Raw genomic sequence first — 6,153 nt, 5'->3', positions numbered from 1 at the left:
CTCTTGTCTGGTGTGTGGGCTGCTGACATTTCTGCCTGGGGGGCTTAGAGGCTTCCTGGGATGTGCTCTCCTTCCTACAGCGGTGATGGCCTCCCCTGCAGTATGAGGGTCTCACTCTGCTGGGAGCCCTCTCTGCCACCTGGGAGACTCCTGGCCTGACCATTTTCTTGCCCCTGCTGTTCTCACTGGAAGGATCTTTGACCCTTTCCTGGCTACTCCAGTTCCTAGACTCTGCTGCAGGCCTGGAGTTCCTGGGATCAGGGAGCTTGGCCCTAGGAGAAGCCTGTCTTTTTCTGCGGCCCCCTGGTGGTGTGACTCTGAGGCTTTGGGGATTGGATGGAAATGCCCTTGGGCTCCGATCCCTGTGGCCCACACTTCTCCAGAGCTCTGGCCTGCGTAGAAAGTTTTGAGCTTTTTCTTTCTGGGGCTTGAACCCTCTGGGACTTCCCAGGGGACTTAAGGCCTGGCCTGGAGGCCTCACAAAGCCTTTCCTGCTGCCCTTGGAGCCCACAGGCTATGTATAATATAGGGAGCCACACCCCAGCAAAGGGCAGTGGGCTTGGATCTAAGTTAAAGAGCAAATAGGACTCCAGGATCCGCTGGGAGAGGCCCCACTTCAAGTGTGCAATCTTCCTCTGCATGAGGAACTCCAGGAGCACCTGTTGGCTCTTCTTGAGGACTGGCACTTGGGCAGGACAGTGAGGGCAGTAGGAACACCCACTGGAACTGTGGCAGCTTGGAGGGCTTGGCTACACCATTCAGAGTGGACAGGAAGACGGCAGGTTCAGGGAAGCAGCCAGAGACTGTAGGTTCTGGAGCTGCCAAGCCAGACCAGGGGCCTTCCCCAGAGCCACACTTTTGTCCCTTCGTTGGCTTCTCCGGGGTTTAGGTGGGGCCTGCAGGGAAGCTGGACTGATGCCCATTCTCTGACCTGGTCCTTGATTCCTCCCCTTGGAACTCCAGGTTCTCCAGCATCCTCAGCTCCGCACTTTCTCTGGCTCCCTACATCCCAGATTTCTGCAGCATCCCCATCACCACCCTTTCTCTGGTTCTCTTGCCCTTGTGTCTGGATCTTCCCATCAACACAACTCCTTAACTGTTCTTGCTAATCTCCCCGAGGAGCCTGGGTCTCTCTACCATCATCACCTGTGGCCCCTCTCAGGTTTCTCTTCCCTTGTATTTGAATTTTTGCACCATTCTGCCCTCAGTCCGCTCCTGGTTCTCCCACACTGATGTATAGGTCTTTCCATTAACTTTACTTTTTAACAATCTCTGGTTTGTTCCCCTAAATCTCTGTATCTTTCTACCATCCTCGCTTCCAACCTCTCTCTGGTTTCTCTTCTCCAGTGTCTGCTTTTCTGCATTGTTTTCCTCCACTCTCCTCCCAGTTCCTCCTCCCTGGTGAATGGTTCTCTCCAATTTCACCATCTAGCTGTCCCAGGTTTTCTCTCTCCGTTCTCTGGGACTCTACACCATCCTCACCTCCAGGTACTCTCTGGGGGTTTTTTTCTCTGGAGCTTGCACTTCTGTGCCATTCTCACCTCCAGCCTGCTTCTCTTTCTTACATTCCGCTGAATGAGCTTCTCCATCAATTTTACTTGTTAATCGTACGCAGTTCTCTGCATGAGATGCCTGGGCATTTGCACCATTCTTGCTTCTAATGTGTTCCTGATTTTTCCACTCCGCTGTGTGAATCTTTCCATTAATTTCATTGCTTAACTGACCCTGGTTTTTCCCCCCAAGTTCCTGGGGCTCTTTACCATCTTCACCTTTCACCCCTCTCAGGCTTTGTGTCTCTGGCACCTGAATGTCTGTACTAGTCTCATCTCCAAACTGCTCCTGGGTTCTCCTGTCTAGTAGGTGGGTGTCTACATGAGTTTCACCTCTTAATTGTCCCTGGTTCTCTACTCCAGGTGCCAGGGTATTTACACCACCCCCCTCTGTCCATTCTCTGGTCTCTCTTCTTTGGTGCCTGAATTTCTGCTCTGTGTTCATCTCCAATCTGGCCCTGAGTTTCTCCAACATGTTATCTCAAATTCTCTGACAATTTCACTTGTCACTGGTCTCTGGCCTTCCCACCACAGTGTCTGGGTCACTACCCAATCCTCCTTTCTTATCTCCCTGAGGTTCTTCCTTCTAGATATCTGGGTTTCCCCAGCATCCTTGCCTCTTCTCAAGCCTTGCCTTCTCTACCCCACTTGAAATTCATGTCTTAGTTGTTTCTGGATCTCTCCCCCAGCTTTCTCACTTCTACCCTGACACCCCTTCTCCCACCTTGGTGTCTGGATTTCTGTAACATTGTTACTTTCAACATATCCTTGTTTTCCCCACCCCAGGGCCTGGATCCCTACACCACTCTCTCGTTTTACTTCTCCCAGCTTCTTGCTCCCAGATATTTGGGTTTGCACAACATTTTCACCTCCAACCTGGTCCTTGTTTCTGCTCTCCTCTGCCTGAATTTCTATAGCAGTGTCACTTCTAATCTGGTCTTGTTTTCCCCACCATGGCACCTGGAACTCCTTGCCATTCTCACTTCCAGTCTGGCGCTGCTTCCCGGTCCTTGGGCCTGGGTCTCTCTTTCACCCTCCCCCCTGGTCCCTTTCTTGTTCTTCTCAAGAGCATCATCATTTCTGCTCTTGTCCTGGTTCCCCCACTCTGGTGTTTGGGTCTCTGCATCAATTTTACATCTTGACTGTTCCTGGTTTTCTGTTATGTGTGCCTGGATTTCAGGAGGATTCTCACCTCTAGCCTCCCTCTGGTTTCTCTTCCCTATTTCTTAAATTTGGGCTCTATTCTCAACTTCCATGTGGTCCCAGTTCTCCTACCCTGCTGTCAGGATCTCTCCATCAGTTTTACTTACCACTACTCTCTGGCTTTCCTACTCCAGGGCCTTAGTCTCTGCATGGTCCTCCATCCCAAAGTTTATTGGGAGTTGCCTTCCAGATGTCTCAGTCTCCCAGGCATCCTCCCCACTGCTCCATCTCTGGTTTGCCCACTCTGGAGCCTGGGTCTCTCTAATATTCTCTCTGCTTAGTATCTGGTTTTCCCTCCCTGGTGACCAGGCTTCTTGTGGACAGTCCCAGGACTTCCAGGTGGGTATTCCCACTTGTTGGTTGGAAGGAAAAGGCAGGACTTCTCTGGAGCAGAACTGTGGCCTCTGAAATGAAAGGAGGTTTGGGAGAGCAGTGGCTAGAGTCATGGAGGTGGGATGGGACTTCATGCTGACAACAGGCTCCAATGTCACTAATTGTTCCTGGGAGTGGACCAGCAGTTGCTCCATCCTTTGATGATACATGTCCAGGTCAGGAAGCAGTGGCTTGCAAATCTGGTGAGGGTGCTCATCACTGAGACACCAGGGTACCTGCCATATATCCCAAGAACTGTTCTGAGGGAGCATACAGGTGCTTGAAAAGCACATGGTGCAAAAGGTGGGCTCAGAAGGGGTATGGAAATCCCAAGGTGGGCACTGGCATGGGTGCTGCTAAGAGAGCAGGTATTGGGCCCCTGATTCCCGGAGGCTCCTCCAGTATTCCCATCTCTTCTTTTGTGCCCATTGTTGAACATGAGCACCCAGGCCCCTGAACTTGCTGGGACTGAAGAGTAATTTAAGGGTCATTCCAAAACAAGTGTCATGTCTTGTGGAGGGCACTGCCCATTTCTGTGGTGGCACCTGTAGGTGAGAACAGAGAAGGAAAATCCTTGTACACACTATCTCATCTAATTCTCACAGATCAGAATTGTAATCCCCATTATCCAGATGAGGATGCTCGGGCTTAGGAAAGGGGGAATCATTTCCCTCAGGGCAAACAGTAATTCATTCAAGAAAGATAAAACATTTATTCCAGGCCAGGCACTATCCTAGGTGGTGGAGGTACCAACGTGAACAAAACAAAGACCCCGCTCGGAGCTATCTTCTAGACATGGAGAGACAGTAGCCAAGTATATAATAGGATGTTAGGTATAGAAAAGTGTTCTGATGGAAACAAAAGCAGAAAGGGAATGGGGTTAGCTCTGTCAGATAGGCCTCTCAGAGGTGGTGACATCTGACTAGAGACCTAAGTGAAGTGAGGGGCAAACCAAGTAGCATCTGAAAAAAGAGCATTGTAGGCACAAGAGATATTACTGCAAAGGCCCTGAAGACAGAACGAGGTCGTGTATAAAGAACAGCAAGGAAGCCTGTGTGGCCAGAATGGAATGAGTGACGAGGAGAATGCTGGGAAATGAGATCAGAGAGAAACTAGGGGCAGATCATGCTGTCCTTGGAGTTGAGGTTAGAAGTTTGGATTTTATTCTGAGTTTGATGGGGAGTGTATCCTTAAGAGCCATTACTGGGTTTTGAGTGGCAAAGTGCTATGATCTGTTTGTAAAAGTTTGTTCTGGCTACAAGCATAATGTTAGCCGTAAGCTGGGTGCAAAAGAAAACTTTCTGTATGATTCCATACAGACAAAACCAGTCCATGCTATTAGAAATCAGCATACTCATGACTGCAAGCTTCTGGGCTGCTGGTGATGGTCTGTTTTTTAACCTGGGTGCTGCACATGGATGTGTTCAGTTTGTGAAAATTCATTAACCTAAACACTTATAATCTACGTATGTATATTATCCTTGGATTAAAATTTTTAAAAAAAGAGAAAGAAGGTCATTCTGTTCTGTTAGCTATGTGGAGCACTGACTGTGGCTGTGTGAGAGAGGTGCCTATAGTCCAGGTGAGACACAAGGGGGTTTTGTCCAGATGGGTGTGGTGAGGTTTTGAGAAGCGATCAGATCTGAGATATGGTATGCAAATAGAGCCCATAGGACTTGTAGATGGATTAAATATATGGAGTGAGGAAGAGAGAAAGGAGCCCAGGGTAACTGCCGGATTTGGGGCAGGATGATGTTCTCCTTGACCAGTCTGAGTTCCCCAGTATGATTCATCTCTGTGCACAGGCCATAGAACAGGGTCTTCGTAACAAGTGACTGAAACAGTTATGGTGCTGAGGGAAGGAGGTGTGTGGGGCCCCTCACCTTGATGACCTTCCTCATGCTGGGGGGTATCCTGGTGATCTGGTGCCAATAGTGCTAGACCTGCCAGATCAAAAAGAGGCAGACAAGCAGGTTGCCTCAGCATCCGGGGCCCTGCAGCTGTGATCCACAGAGAGCAGGCCCCTTACTGGATTTCACTCAGGGCCCTGGAATGGCCCCACCACAGTGCAGGTGCCCAGCAGTGGCAGCAACATGAAAAAGCTTAGGTCAGGCTGGAGGTGTTAGGGAGCTGGAGGACAGGACTGGTATGGCTCTCCCAGCCAGTTTGGGGTGGGGTGACCCCTGCCTCATAGCACCTCGCCACTGAGGCCACCTCACAAAGGAGCCTGATGCTCCAGCTTCCGCTCCAGCTGCTGAACCTGGCACCCAAGTTGGCTAACATGCCTGCCCTCAGTGCAGGTAAGGGCAGTGTTGGGGAACTGCCCAAAAGGAATTGAGATGAAGAAGACTTTATTTTAAACAACCTGTCCTCTGGACTGAAGAGATTAAATTCCCCCATGGATAATGGGAGAAGTAACCTGTAGTCTGCTTATTTCTTCTTCCTATTAGATACTTTTATCCATTTGTCCATGTCTATCCAATATCACTTAATGACTACTGTATTGAACATGCATATTCTTGTTTGACCACCCAGAATTACTTTTCCCATTTCAAGATCAGTGTTGGTGGGAGAATAAATGCTATCCGGAATAAATACTACTTTCTTTCACCTAAAGGTTATATTCAAAATAGCGAATCACAGAGCAGGCAGGGATACCAGCCAATCAGAATGGGCCATGCCTTAACCCTTTAATAACTGGGTTGTAAGCGGCCCCTTGGATCCTGGGAGAGGGGCATCGCCTTTTTATCAACCATTTGGGAGGTATGTCTCTCTTTTAGGAACCCAATATGCCACACAGTGTGTCCTGGCTGAATCACCCCAGCTTATACCTGACACTCACAGATCCAAGACAGCCAAGGAGTGGAGGGGTGACCTAAGTTTGGCCCAATGGGCTCCCTCTGCCAGGGCTCTGAATATCAAGAACAAAGATTCAAAGTAGGAATAGGAAGCTGGTGTATTTTTTTGAATGTTTAATTCGTTTCCGCCAATAATGTGCATTAGAAAAATGATAAAAACAGCAAAACGA

The sequence above is a fragment of the Miniopterus schreibersii genome (assembly GCF_964146895.1).
Source record: "Miniopterus schreibersii genome assembly, chromosome: 2".
Lineage (NCBI taxonomy): Eukaryota > Metazoa > Chordata > Mammalia > Chiroptera > Miniopteridae > Miniopterus > Miniopterus schreibersii.
This window is presented reverse-complemented; position numbering follows the sequence as displayed.